We start from the raw sequence: 15,112 nt of genomic DNA, 5'->3' as shown, positions 1-15,112 counted from the left end.
GCAGCGAAAGCTCGTCTCGTTTCGAAATCCGAAAAACAAAATTTCTCCAATTTATAAAAAAAATGAATAAGAAAATAAAATAGAATAAATAGTAAAAACACTTTTAAATCATAAAACAAAAATTCAAACACAACCTTCCACGAGGTCCGTGGTCTGAGGGGCTAAGCTAACAAGCTAGGCTAACAGGCTAACTGGCCCGTCCAAGCCCCGCCCCCTCCTCCTGCATCTCAAAAACAAAGAAAAAAAAAAAAAAAAACGATGATTATTTCTTTGTTTTTAAATTTAAAAAACCACAACAGGCATCTTATCCCCGGGAGTTTGTAAAACAAAGAAAGAAAAAGCAGGAGCGCGTTTGTCGTTTCCATTTGACGTTAAATCTCCATGACGACGAACCGCTAACGCTAAAGCGGCGGCTCTGAACATCTGCAAAGGAAGTCAGAGAAGGAAGCTTGATTTCCTTTGCAACTGTTAGTTACAAATGGAAAAGGCGAGCGAGGGGTTCCAGCGGCGAGGGGGGGGGGGGGGGGGGGGGTGGTCGCGACCCCTCGTGACCCCTCGCCGGGACCAACATGGCGGCGGGCAGGAGGCCATTACGGCTCCGTTTACCTTTAAACACGAGGACGCCGACTGAGGATCGGCGGGAAAGTGATGGATTGAAGGTAAAAGAACCGCGAGGGTTAGAAATCTAAACGACAGGCGACCGCCGGCGCCGCCCGCTACCACGGCAACCGGACTAAAAAAATAAAAATAAAAACGTAACGCGTGACGTTCGGGCTACTTACCGCCGTTTGCTTCATCACCCGCAGAACTGCGATCGGCGATCAATGATTACCCGCCGTCACGCTGGATGTCACTCAGAGGAGGGGTGCCGGCTCGAGAGATGATTGGCAGGTGTGTGTGTGTGTGTGTGTGTGTAAAAACAGACCCTCCTCTAGTCATTCTTCTACATCAACACACACACACACACACTTTTAGATTGCGGTAACCCCTTCATCGGCAGCCCCCCTGACTTAACGGCGGACTTTTAAATCTGAAGGTTGTAATTTATTGCCAGGAAATGGAGCGAGGGGTGTTTTCTTTTAGTTTTATTTGCTTTTAAAATTGTCATTTTTAATCCGGTAAAACTAATTTATTACATGTGTAATTACTGTGTAATAAGCAGTTTATTACAACTTTTTTTTTTTTTTATTACATTTATTTTTTTCTCACCGTCAGACGGACGCCGACGGCCCGTCGCTTATAATCTTCGCTAATCACGATTTCATGACGTAAGTGAGAATAGAGACGCGAAACAGACGACGGCAGGAAGTGACACGGCGGCGCCGGCCGGAGGAAAACGCCACATCACGAACCAGACCGTCCATGTTCCGCTACGTTCTTTGTCTTCCTCACAAGAATTACCAAACAAAAAGTGCATCAGTGCGAACACAACCTCACTCATTCACACCTCAGGTTCTGATTTTTTTTTTTTTAATTTGTTATTTTATCCTTATTGGTGTCATTTTTTTTTATTGCATCCCGTTGGTGTCGTGATTTTTTTTTATTTTATCTTTGCGCCACTTTTTAAATATTTTCTTCCTTGTTGGTGTCTCTTTTTTCAAAAAAATTATCCTTGTTTGTGTCACTTTTTTTTATTTTATCTTTGTTTGTGTGACTTTTTGAATTTTTTTTTTATCCTTGTTGGTGTCACTTTTTTTATTTTTGTTTTTTGGCACTTTTTAATTTTTTTTTTAATCCTTGGTGTAATTTAAAAAAAAAACATCCTTGCTGTTGTCACTTTTCAATTTTTTTCTATTCTTGCTGATGTCCCTTTTTAAAAAAAAATAAAATCAGTCTTAGTGTCACCTTTTTTATTTTATCTTTGTTTGTGTCAGTTTTTTTAATTTCTTATCCTTGATGGTGTCACTTTTTTCATTTTCTTTTTGTTTTTTGTCATTTTAAAAATTTGTATCCTCGTTGGTGTCACTGTTTTTTTACATTTTTAACCTTGTTGATGTCACTTTTGAAAGTTTTTTACTCTTGTTGGTGTCACTTTTCAAATTTTTTTCTATTCTTGCTGATGTCCCTTTTTTCCAAAAAAATATCCTTGTTGGTGTCACTTTTTTATTTTTTTTTTATCCTTATTGGTGTAGCTTTTTTAAATGTTATTTTTGTTTTTTGTTGCTTTTTATATTTTTTTAAATCCTTGTTGGTGTCACTTTTTAAAAAAAATATCTTTGCTCGTGTCACTTTCTTAAATTTTTTTATCCTTGTTGTTGCCTCTTTTAAAGAATTTAATCCTTGTTGGTGTAACTTTTCAATTTTTATCTATTTTTGCTGATGTCCCTTTTTTTTAAATCTAATCCTTCTTGTTGTCACTCCACTCACATCCTGTTTATTTGTGTCACTGTTATTGCCTTATTGTCCATTCTTGTTATTCACACTATTTGTGGATGTCATTTGCTATCTTTTAATTGTCCTGTATCTAAATTAATACTCATATTTATGGATTTTGCCACTGTTACGCTTCTGTGAGAATTTCCCTGATGGGGATCAATAAAGAACTTCTTATCTTATCTTTATTATTATTATCATCAAGATATCTTTATTATCTTATCTCCATCTTATCTCCATCAGCAGCTTCATTGAAGACTCAAAATCATCCGCGGGTGTGAATGAACGGTTGCACGTCTCTGTGCACGTCCCCTGTGATTGACAGGTGACCCGTCCACATTAAGCCCCGCCTCCTGCCCGGACGCCACCTGTGATTGGCTCCCACCCCCTCAACCCTGCGTCTCTATTCATGATGTACATAACAGATCGCATCATCAGGAGAACACTTTGTGACTCCTCTGCATGTATGGAAAGTCTCCCTTTAACCGTTTCCATGGCGACAAAATCTACCAATGACATCGTTTCCCGATGACGTCGCCGGGACGTCAGCTGACGTCACCTCAGGCTTCCTTTACTTTAAAAGAAACAATTCACAATTCTGAGGATAAAATGTTTTTTCCAATGATAATTGAATTCAATAGTGATGTTATCGCTCTCTCACACACACACACACACACACACACACACACACTAACACACTAACACACTAACACAAAAACACACCTGTCTCGGTAAAAATAGCATCTCAGTGCAAGAAAAACCTGCTTGACACAAACACACACACACACACACACACACACACACACACACACACACACACACACACACACACACACACACACACAACATGCGCACACACCTCGGATGAAGCTGTCAGCTTTGTTTTCTCCTTTCACTGACGTGCATATAATATATATACGTGTGTGTGTGTGTGTGTGTGTGTGTGTGTGTGTGATCTTCCCGTCTTGCTCCCGAGCGTCACTCGAGATATATATTTCAAAACAATTGTTATTTCCCAGAATCCAGCAGGAAAAAAAAAATGGCTGCTGAAAGTTTGGCCCGAGGCGCTGCGGTTGCCGTGGCGTTCGCCGCGGCAACGGCGGCTCCTGTGCAACATCACGTCCGACTCTCTGAAGTATGGCAGGGTATTTATTTGTTAGTAAATACAGCACTGTCTGTGTGGTCCCAAGAGCCACACACACACACACACACACACACACACACAAACACACACACAAACACACACATCTACTGATATGCACCATATCAAATTAAAGCTGTTTGCTGTGAAAACAAGGCGGCGTCCCTCCGGGGTTCGACCCGCCCGACTGCCTGTCGCTTCCCTGTGTGTGTGTGTGTGTGTGTGTGTGTGTGTGTGTGTGTGTGTGTGTGTTCGCTCCAGGAGAACACGCAAAACTCTTATTGACTGTCAGGCCCATTAACTCCTGCAGCTGCTGAGTCATGCGTAGATTCAAAAATGGTACGGTCCAAAAGGGGGCGGAGCCAGAGGGCCTGCAGGCGCCCGTTAAAAGCCCCTAATTGGTGGAGAGCGGCGCCGCGGCCCCGCAGTGTGTGAACCATGTTGACGGGGCCATTATCACCTGTTTAAGAGATTTTGAAGAACCATGGCTTACACACACACACATACACACAAACAAACACACACATACACATACACACACACACACACACACACACACAGCTGATTTCGATGTCGTTTACGAAACATCACACTCCAGTTTGACTGAGCAGCGCGGAAATATAAATACAAATAAATATTATTATATTACAACCTCTCAAGAAAACTTGATTTTTTTTTGAACAATTTGTCCAGATGCTAAGGAATTAAAATTTATTTTATAAAAAATAAATTAAAAAAAGGAATAAGACAATAAAATTAATAATGAGAATAAGATTAAATGAAACCATAATATGATCAAATAAATAATAAAATTAATAATAAATCTAAAATAAATAATAAAATTAATAATAATAAACATCTTACTGCACACACACAATTTTGCATGCATTTTATACTTATTTGTATTTTATTTTTAGCTTGCTTTGCTGCTAGCGGCTGCCAACCAGAGACTTATTTTGATGCATTCGCGAATGGAATAGTGATAAATTGGTGAGAAAAATAGGTGAGAAAACCGTAACAGCAATGGCTTCACCCGAGAATACTAATAATGTTTAAAAAAGGTTATTTCAATACTTTTTTGTGTAAACGGGAGGCGGCTGCTGCGGTCTGGACCGCCCTGTGACGGCCATATTGGATTCATTTAAGGGGAAAAAAAAAACCAACTACAAAACGTGCGACTTGGGCACGTTTTCAGCGTTGGTTGGTGTTTAAGGGGACGCGGAACTTTAAAAAAATAAAATAAAAATAAAACACCCGTTTCCGCTTGACTTGAGCGGCCCCGGAGCGGAACGGGGCCCCTTTGTGGGCGGAGCCAGAGTGAAAGTCAATCTGTGCGTCGGGTCGGGGGACGCAGCCTGACAGGACGCCTTTCTAAATATAACCGCTAATGAAGAAAAGGCACTAGTTTCGAGAACCGCCCCCAATACTGCACACACACACACGCACAAACACACACACACACCCGCAGCGGCAGAAGAATGCTGTTGTGTGCCACTTCCTGTGAAATCAGAGGTCACATCCTCATATTTGACGCCCTTTTGTTCACGGTGAATGTCAGCGTCATATATATATATATACATATACATATGTAGAAGTGTGTGTGTGTGTGTGTGCGTGGGTGAGGTGTTAAATTTTTTTTTATAGTGAATTGACTTTTTTTTTATTTCAATTGCAAATGTCACAGATTTTTTTTTTTATCAAAGCTAATATTTTGAAGAAGTACGTCTGCATAGTAAATGTAGATTAATATATATATATATGTATTCATATTTATATGATAATATATAATGAAAGTAGCATGTGTTATAAATTAACATTCATAAATAAATATGTCTGCAAACTCACATGATTTATATATATTTATACACATTGACATTAAATTTAAATTAAACTAAGTTACAGAAAATGCTTGATAACTGCTAATATTGGTGAGAAATACATCAATACACAAAATATGAAGGATATTTTTTAGATATATAAGATATAGATATACAAAATCAATAATATTTGCAGGAAATAACATGCATATATATATAAATATTTCTTTGCATTTATAAATTAGTTTTAATAAAAAAAAGCTGTTGCAATTAAAAATGCAAATGTTCACTTTCAGAAATTATCACTTTTTTTTTCTGTACCACAGAAAAAAAAGTGATAATTTTTTTTATGTACACGCACGCACACACACACACACACACACGCACAAAACTTGAAAACAGCATGCCAGCAGTAAATCTGCCCCAAACAAAAATGGCCTCACTTTTGGGCAACTTGGCTTCAAAAGCATCGATTGTTTTGGAGGAGAGTTCTTCTCCTTCTGTCGGAAACAACTCACTTCCCCGTTCCTTAATCCCTGAAATTTGCATAAGAAGAAATAAGAAGTACTACTGCTAGTAGTTGTAAATAGTACAACAACCATTCATTTCCTTTTTTTAACACATTTATTTGGAATATATTCATATTTCAGCTGCTCCTCTTTCTGACGCTCAGTTGATCATTTGCAACTTTTTCTCCACTCTGTGTAAGAAAGATGAAGAATACTTTAATTATTGTTATTATTATTTTTACCACTATTACAACTACTGCTCCTACTACTACTACTACTCTGCGAGCGGTAGCATTACTTATAGTGATGCTAATGACGGGGTTGAGGTTGGAATACAGTTTCTCAGAAGCCTATAAATAGTGTCTTGAGGCTTCTGGTGTAAAACTCTCCTTCCTCCTCCTCCTCCTCCTCTTCTTCCTCGACAGGACGGCGGAGGTAGGAGATGACGTGCACGTCCGGGGCGCTTGAATGCTGATGAAGAGGAGGGGAGGGGGGTTGATGATCGCGTTTCAGTGCTGCCGCGGCGGCGGCGGCGACCGCTAATATGGAAACCAGATCGATTCTGCTTCTGAAATCTTCCTCTCCCACGCCGGCGAGCGAGGATCCGGCGCTCCGATCACCTGGGGAGGGTCACGTGACCCCGATGTTGGTAACCGGCCAATCAGCTGGGTGGAAGCCCCCGCTTTTTTTTTTTTTTTTTTAAACTCCACGACGTCGACGCGGATGAATGTAAAAGATGGGCGCCGTTTGGTTAAAAGTGCAGCTGTAAGGAGTCGAGGAGCCGGGGGCCGTCCTGCGAGATCAACACAGGTGTTTTGGCGGTGTGTGTGTGTGTGTGTGTGTGTGGGAGGGGGTGCTGGGTGTGGAATTGCAGTAACGTGGCCACTTCCTGCGCCGATGCAGCGCTGTCATGCTGGGTTTTAGCCGCCGCGCCGCCATTTTGGTAGCGGCGGGCGGCGAGGCGGAGACCCCCCCCCCATCCTCTAAGACCCCCCGCTCTGCGCTCAAAGAGCTAGAAATGAAAAATTCAGCTTTCAGTTTTAGCAGGGAATGAAAAATCCAGGTGGTTTCTCTGCAATGCTACGCTACGCTAACCTCCTGCAGGAAGATACATCCCTATTTTTTTATCCTGCTTTTTCTTTTTATGTTACTATTTGGTCAGAAAGAAGAGAAAAAAAAAGAAGCGGCAAACCATTAAATTGGTAGTTGGACATTGATCACACACACACACACACACACACACACACACACACACACACCTGGGTGCATGAGCTTTGAGCCTCAATAACCTTGAATGCTACTAACTGGTGTGTGTGTGTGTGTGTGTGTGTGTGAGAGTTTGTTGTTGTTTGCACCTGCCGTCGCCGTGGGTGACTGGCCTCGTCGTGGCCTGCTTGTCATTCAGGACAGAGGGTCAAAGGTCAAAGCAAGCGGCGGCGCACTGGTGGACGTGCGACTTCTGAGCGACGCGTTGGAAACGTGACGTAGCAACACTTCCTGTCTCGCTGTTTTTCACTTCCTGCTTTTGGTTTGATTGACAAGCACTTCTACTCCCGCGCTGCTCCCTCCACAGCCAATCAGCTGCCTCCATCTAACCATCCATGAACCTTCTCTCCTTCACCTTCAGCATCTTTTCAAACCATCTTCTATCCACGTCCAAACCGTCTCAGGGTGACTTTATCTCCAGAACATCTACCGTCCCTCCTGATCCTCTCCAACAGGAACCTCCACATCTTCTCCTCAGTGTCTCCACACCAAACCATCATCTCCGCGTTTAAAATCCTCCACCTTCTTCATCTCCGACCCTCCGCAGCCTCACCGATCCTCCGTCTTCCTGCTTAATGACTCCACCTTCCCAGATGTTCCTCAACCTGCTCTCGTTTGCTAAACATCACGCTCCATCCTAATAATAAAGTAATATTAACATTAAATAAAAAAATATTTTGGACAATTTGACTGGACCAACAGCATAAAAAAATAAAAATAATACAATTAGTCATAGAAATAAGAAAAATTAATTCATAACAAAAGTAAGGAATAAAAAATAAAAAGGATAATAAAATAAAAATGTAATTAAAAATGAAAAAAATAAAATTAATAATAGAAATTAGAAAAATAAATTGAAAATAAAAGTATAGATAAAATTAAAAGGATAATAAAATAAGAATATAAATAAAAATAACATTATAATAAAAATAATAAAATTAATCATATAAATAAAAAATCAATAATGAAAGTATAAATAAAATGAAATTTAAAATAAATAGGATAATAAAATGAAATTATAAATAAAAATAACATTATAATAAAAATAAAAATAATAACAATAATGCACACGCCAAACTACTGTACTACATTGATTACTTGGCAGTACATCATGCCTCATCACTTATATTATGTATAAACAGTGCCTGGGAATACATCTGTTATTTTTAGCCTGCTTTGCTGCTAACGTCTGTCAACCGGAAACTAATTTCTATCCATCCGGGGGTGGAATGGCAATTAAAAAACAAGAAAAATCCTTAAATAATGAGAATGATGAGAATAGTTCGGCAGAAAGACTGAGGAAAAATGGCCAATTAGGTTTTGTTAAGAAAACCATCTTGGCGAACGGTTCTTTCGAGAATAATAATAATAATAATGCTAATAAAGATCAAAAATGAGATTTCAATACTCGGGGTGAAACACTTCTGACGGGTTTCTAGTGAAACAGCGGCGGCGGCGGCGGCGGTGGGGGGGCGTGAGATGTTTGCAGCTCCTGCAGCAGCCGCTTAGATGAATTGCAGAAACGCTGGCTTTTCATCTCACCGGAGGGAAAGAGTGGAGGGGGAGGAGGAGGAAGAGGGGGTGCAAATTGGTTCTCATCCTGCTTAGCAAAGCGCCGCCGGGCCCCGATGACGGCAGCCGGCTCCGTTTGATCGGCCCCCGTGTTCGCCGTCCTACGCGGGAGGAAAACGTTTACGCCGCTCTTTAAGTCAAGCATCCTGGTTAGGAGGCCGCCGTTCGAGAACATCCACGCCATCGCCTCCGTTCCGCCTCCGCCCGCCCGCCCGCCCGCCCGCCCCGGCCGGAACGTCAACCGACCGAAGCCTCGGCTCCACGGTCGGGATCTTTGAAGAGGAAGGAAGGTTTCACGGTTCTCCTTCTGTTGTGGAAGTGAGGCGGATGCCTTGTGAAACCTCCTAAATATATATATATATGTGGAGAAAATATGCGTACAAATGAATTTTTAACACCGATGACAAATTTGAAATAGTGCATCTAAACAAAAGCAGAGTGGTTTTTTTGAAAGGAAAATTAAAATCAGGAAAGGACGGTGTGTTATGTTCGTATGCTTCAAGCTTTTGTCTCCAATGACAAAGTGGAGTCGTTTAAAAAAGTGTTGCTAATCGGGAAGCTAGCCGTCCCTAGCGTCTTCCTGGGACTGGTCCCCTTTTCCCGGTGTGGCGTCGCCATGACGACCACACCTCCAAGTTCATGACGACTCGGCACAAAACCAACACCAATGACCTCTTTAAAATCTCCCTGTTTAGAAAAGCAGAAGGTTTTTTCGGGGGGAGTGACGGCACAGCCGTTCATTAGCATCTCTGCCGCTAACACGCTGCTAACACACATAAAAGAAAAAGAAAAATCACGAAGGGACGGAGTGTTACGTTCGTCTGCGTCGCCTTTTCACGATCGTCTTACGACAAAGTGAGTTGTTTCAAAAAAAAAAAAAGATCAAAGCTAATCGGGAGGCTAGCTGTCCCTAGCATCTTCCTGGGACTGGTCCCTTTTTCCCAGTGTGGTCGTCATGGCGACACCGCGCCTTCAAGTTCACAACACTTCAGCGCAAAAACAACACCAATGACTTCTTTAAAATCTCCCTGTTTAGAAAAGCAGAGGGTTTTTTTTTGGGGTGACGGCACAGCCGGTCATTAGCATCTCTGCCGCTAACACGCTGCTAGCGCGCATAAAAGAAAAAAAAAAATCACGAAGGGACGGTGTGTTAGGTTTGTCTGCGTCGCCTTTTCACGATCGTCTTACGACAAAGTGAGTCGTTTCAAAAAAAAAAAAAAAAAAAAAAAAGATCAAACTGTCACACCGTAGGAGCTAATCGGGAGGCTAGCTGTCCCAAGCGACTCCCGGGGACCGGCCCCCTATTCCCGGCGGGGTCGTCATGGCGACACCTCCAAGTTCATGACACTTCGGCGCAAAAACAACACCGATGACTTTTTTAAAATCTCCCTGTTTAAAAAAGCGAAGGGTCTTCGGGGGCGGTATCGGCACAGCCGTGTTAGCATCTCTGCTGCTAACGCAGCATACCATTGCACGAAAGAAAAGAAAGGGAAGGCGTACTACGTTCGTCAACGTTGCGGACCTTTCCCCGATCGGCTGACGGCAAAGTGGAGTCGTTCAAACAAAAAAAAAAAAAAAAAAAAAAAAAAAATCGAACTGTCACGTCGTAGAAGCTAATCGGTAGGCTAGCCGCACCTAGCGCCTTCCGGGGACTTGCCCTTTTTCCCCGGCGTGGTCGTCAGCGCCTCCAAGGTCACAACGCAAAACCAACACCAGCTTCCATTTTTCCCCTTCGTTCACTGGATGCCGCTCAGGAACGCGATTTAACTCCGAAGCGATTAGGACCAGATGTACATGATTTCATTAGCTCAGTATGTTTTGCGCGGCGCTAAACTGCTGGTCGGCGGCGGCGGCGGCGGATAAAGAGTATTAGATGAGAGTTCACAGGGGTGAAGCTCCTTTCCTTGAGGTGGCGGCAGGCAAAACAGGATAGGGGGGGTGATTTACTGTTTCTCAACGCCAGACAAGAATATCCAGACTTTTTTTTTTTTTTTCCTGCCTGGGGGTTTTGTTTGGGAGCCGGCGAGCTTCTCGCGGGCAAGTGTGTGTGTGTGTGTGTGTGTGAGCTGCGAAATAACGCACACAGGCGAGCATTGACTCGGCGACCGCAGGCTCCGCCGGGCTAATGCAGGCTGATTTCACACGGGAGGGCGACCACGCCGGTGCACGTCGCAGCCGAGGACGGGTGAGGAAGAGGGGCGGCGGGCGGCCATGACACAACCGGGGGAACGCGGCGGCGGCGGCGGCGGCGGCGGGAAGGAGGGGGGGATTACAACATTGCCAGCTAAGCGCGGGAGGAGGGGAGGTGGTGCTCGGTGTAAAGTTCAGGATCTTAGATTCCTGGCAGCAGCAGCAGCGCTGTTCCATCTACACCTCATGCTGGCAGCGGCCCAGGCCGGCATGCCTTTGTGCTGACGTGGGCCGCGCTATGGGAACATGTTTTCTTTTCCTTTTTTTTTTTTTTTTTGTCTTCTCCCCGCCCCCCCCCCTTTCTCTTTTTCGCTTTTCTTCCCGCCGTTGAAACACCGGGAGGCCGTCTGTCAAGAAAAAGCCGGGGTTGCGGGTTCGGATAGGCGTCCGCGTCCCCGGGCTAGCAGCCCTTCAAGAGCATGCTAAATGCTAGCTAAGTGCTAGCAAAGTTGAAAATGAAGTTGCCTCCTGAATTCTACGCGACAAGCAGATTAAAAAAAAAAAACAAGCTGCAAAAGCTGAAAGCTCTCCTGTGACAAAGTCCAACACTTTCTGGTCAAACACTTGGTTATAATCTGTGCACTATTTTATTTTATTTTTGCAAATATTACCTCTCAAAGCGATAAACCCCCCCCTCCGCTCTGGAGACCGCAAGGGAGACCAGAGCGATTCTTTTACTACTCGCAAACTTCTCGCAGGTTCTTTCCCAGAAGCAGAACTGGATGGGAACACATCGCCGAAAAAAGATATTACCACAGAAAATGATGACGTCGTCTGCATATGTGCACACTCTGCAATGTTAATAATGGCGACTGACTCAGCAATTTTTAGCAGATTCCTTGTAACTGCAAATAGTAGTAGAGCTTCTGAGCAAAACTGCCCATGCTCACGCTCAAATGATGGGTCAGAAAGAGAAACTTGAGGGAAGGGAACTGGGTACTACATCTTTGGAGAAGCTTTTGGGGTTTTTTTGGGGGGTGGGGCTTCACTCGTCCGGCACGATTAGAGAAACAAACTCGACGTTCAGTGAAAAGCATGATCGAACCTCGCGCACACTTTGGTGAACCATCAACCGACAGTGAAACCGGAACTCCAGTGGCTCCATTTTTTTGGGGGGGACATTCGAACCAGGGATTTCCTTGAGAGGTTCTAGAGGTTTCACAGAGGTTCTAGATACTCCTAGTCTACGTTCACGTCACCACGGAGCACGTCTGAAAGGAACAGCGACACTGGGAACAGACTTTGCTAGCGTCTTTGTCTCAGCGATGTAGCAAGTAAGGGCATTCTGATGGAACTCCGCACGACGTATTGACTTTGCATTGTGGCTACTCCGGCTTACGTGCCCAAGTGTCCTTGGGCAAAGCACTGACCCCCTGAGCTCCTTGTTGCTCCCTGTGTCCTGGTTAGTGCCTTGCATGGCAAGTGTGTGTGTGTGTGTGAAGATAATTGACACCACAAGGTGTAAAAGAACTACATGAATGGAGGACATGTCCTATCCATCATCTACCCATTTGTTTTTCCATCCATCCACCAATCCATCATAATCCATCCATATATCAATCTATTTTTCCATCTGTCGATCCATCAGGCCACCCAACTATCTTTCCATCTGTTTTCCAGTTATCCATCCATCCATCTATCCATAAGGGCACACAACCATCTATCTATCTATCTATCTATCTATCTATCTATCTATCTATCTATCTATCTATCTATCTATCTATCTATCCATCTATCCATCTATCTATCTATCTATCAGGCCACCCAACTATCTTGCTATGTATCTGTTTTCCATCCATCCATCCATCCATCCACAGATGGATCCGATCTATCAATCACCCGGCCTATCAATCTATCAATCTATCAATCCATCCAAAGAAGCTGCGATGAATCAGTTTATAAATCACGTCGTCCCTCCATCCGCTAGGTTGTTGGTTGGGTTGCGACGCTGCCCTTTGGGGGCTGCAGACCTTCTGCAGACCTTCTGCAGACCTTCTAGCAGGGTTTTCAAGGATCCACGGTCGGTCCGAGCGTGGAGGTCCGTCTCCACGCCGACGGGTGGGTTTGAATCCCAAATCCGGGTGAAACTTGACAAGTGTGATCGGGATTAACGACCGACCGACCGACCGGAGATCATCGGACGACGTCTCCTTTGTGGAGAAGAAAGAAAGCCGAGGTTACACAAGAAGCCAATCAGTGTGCGGCGGCCGGCGTGACACGCGGGAAGCAGCGGGAGGACAAAGGACCCGGATGGAAGCCGCAGCTCATTGATCGCTCAGATTATGGGATGGAGGAGCGGATTGGATGAGGAGGCGTCTAATCCGGACTGAGTCACCGCGGGGGTTTAGCCTACTGTACAGAACAAAAGGCTACGTGCGTGATATTGTGCGCAGGACCATGCGGAGGATGCGGGTTGCCCCCCCCCCCCCCACCACCACACGCACATACGCACGCACTCGCACGCACACCTCCCGCATTACCCCCCCCCCCTCCCCCTCGCACCGCATCAGCAAACAAAGAGGCTGCGGATGTCAAATTGCTGTATCACCTCCACACACACACACACACATTCATGCACGCGCGCACACACACGCACACACACACACGTGGCCGTCAAACAAACAATAGCGCACACGCACTTTTACGTCGCTGATAAACAACAATCATGGCGGGTTAACTACTTGGCGTGGAATCACGTGACTTCGGCGTGTTTGGATAGTAAAAAGGGGAGGGGGGGGTTACACACACACACACACACACACACACACTGAAAACACACCAGAACTACAATATCACACGTCACATCTTTTCGTGTGTGTGTATGTGTGTGGATTCACCACGCTGCATCGTCACACTGGGGGGGGGGGGGGTGTAGCCAGTCACATGACAACACACACACACACACACACACACACATACACACACGATTTTTTTTTTGCTTTTTAACGTTTATCACGGGTGTGTGTGTGTGGGAGTGGGGTGGCGATGACCGTGAAACGTCTAATCCCGTCAAACCTCGTGTTACACAGACCGGAAGTGTCAAAAACAATTACTACTACTGATAATAATAATAATAATAATAATAATAATAATAATAGAAATAATAATAATAATGGCGGATATGCGTGGACGGGTGCAAGTGACATTAAAAAAAAAACAAAAAAAAAAAACACATTTTCATTATTTTTTGCTTGACCCCCCCCTCCACCCTTCCACCCACTCGGTGCACGCAAACACGCGCATACCGTGGAGTGCGCGGCGTGTTTCGGACTCCGTGGGTCGAGCACAAAACAGGATGTGGTACCAGAGTTGCGAGTTCACACCCTTTCGTATCTGCAGCTTCTCCACCTCTTTTCTCACTCTCTTCTAAGTTTGCGCGCCTCCACCTTCTCCTTTCTCTCCCACGACCCGCGACACGCCGTGCAACTTTGCACCCGTGGACGTGGGGAGTCCACACGCACGGCGGGAGTTTTTTTTTTGCGCTTACCTTTTCCCGTCGTTTCCCGCGACGATCCCGGCCCTTTTGTCCGGTTCTCTCTCACATGGTTCCCCGCCGGCGGCCGTCGCTTCCCTCCCTCCGGTGTCTCCGGTCCGCTCCGGCCCGGTTGCCGCGGAAACAGCACGGCCGAGATTCGTACGATCCGCTGTCGCCGCCGCGGCGTGTTTGTGTGTGTGTGTGTGTGTGTATGTGTGTGTGTGTGTGTGTATGTGTGTGTGTGTGTGTGTGAGATCGGAGTGTGTGTGTACTCTCTCTCTCTCTCTCTCTCTCTCTCTCGATCTTGCTGCACGCGTGTGCGCGCGTCGTGCGTGTCTCCCCCCCCCCCCCCTCCGCCGCTACATTGTTGACATTCGCCCGATGACGTCACTCCGTCCCCTCATTCACAACATCGCGGCGTGCGCGCGCCCGCACCGTGGAATGTGCGCAGGCGCGCTTCGCTGCGCTGTGGCGGGGTGGAGGCCACGCCCCAACTCAGGGGAGGGGCTACGAGACCACGCCCAACGGTTGAGGCCACGCCCACCCGGGAGGAGCTCGGAGGTCACGCCCACCGGTTGAGGCCACGCCCCGTTTGGGGGAGGGAGGAGCTCTGAGGCCACGCCCACTGTGCGGAGGGGACGCTTTCTGTTAGTTGATCGTTAAATGTTAATGAGAACAACTTTATTAATCCCAAAGGAAACTGTTGTTGAGTTTCAAGTAAAAAACATAACAGTAATAGATTATAGTAGAAAGGAGGAAGAATAAGAAA

General features: G+C 45.1%; 1 protein-coding gene across 1 annotated transcript in view; it reads right to left on the bottom strand.

Annotated features, from left to right (window-relative positions):
• bach2b (BACH transcriptional regulator 2b) overlaps positions 1–14,693 on the bottom strand; it is a 68,197-nt gene extending 53,504 nt beyond the window's left edge. The window contains exon 1 of the mRNA XM_086143322.1: positions 14,356–14,693. The gene's annotated coding sequence lies outside the window, so the exon portion shown is untranslated. The remainder of the gene's footprint in view (positions 1–14,355) is intronic.
• Between the last annotated feature and the right edge of the window lie 419 nt (positions 14,694–15,112).

This window comes from Fistularia commersonii, chromosome 36 (assembly GCF_037954325.1).
Source record: "Fistularia commersonii isolate RoL2024-O1a breed Wild chromosome 36, RoL_Fcom_v1.0, whole genome shotgun sequence".
NCBI classification, from domain to species: domain Eukaryota; kingdom Metazoa; phylum Chordata; class Actinopteri; order Syngnathiformes; family Fistulariidae; genus Fistularia; species Fistularia commersonii.
Note: the sequence above shows the minus strand (reverse complement) of the source record. Positions and strands in the feature narration are given on the sequence as shown.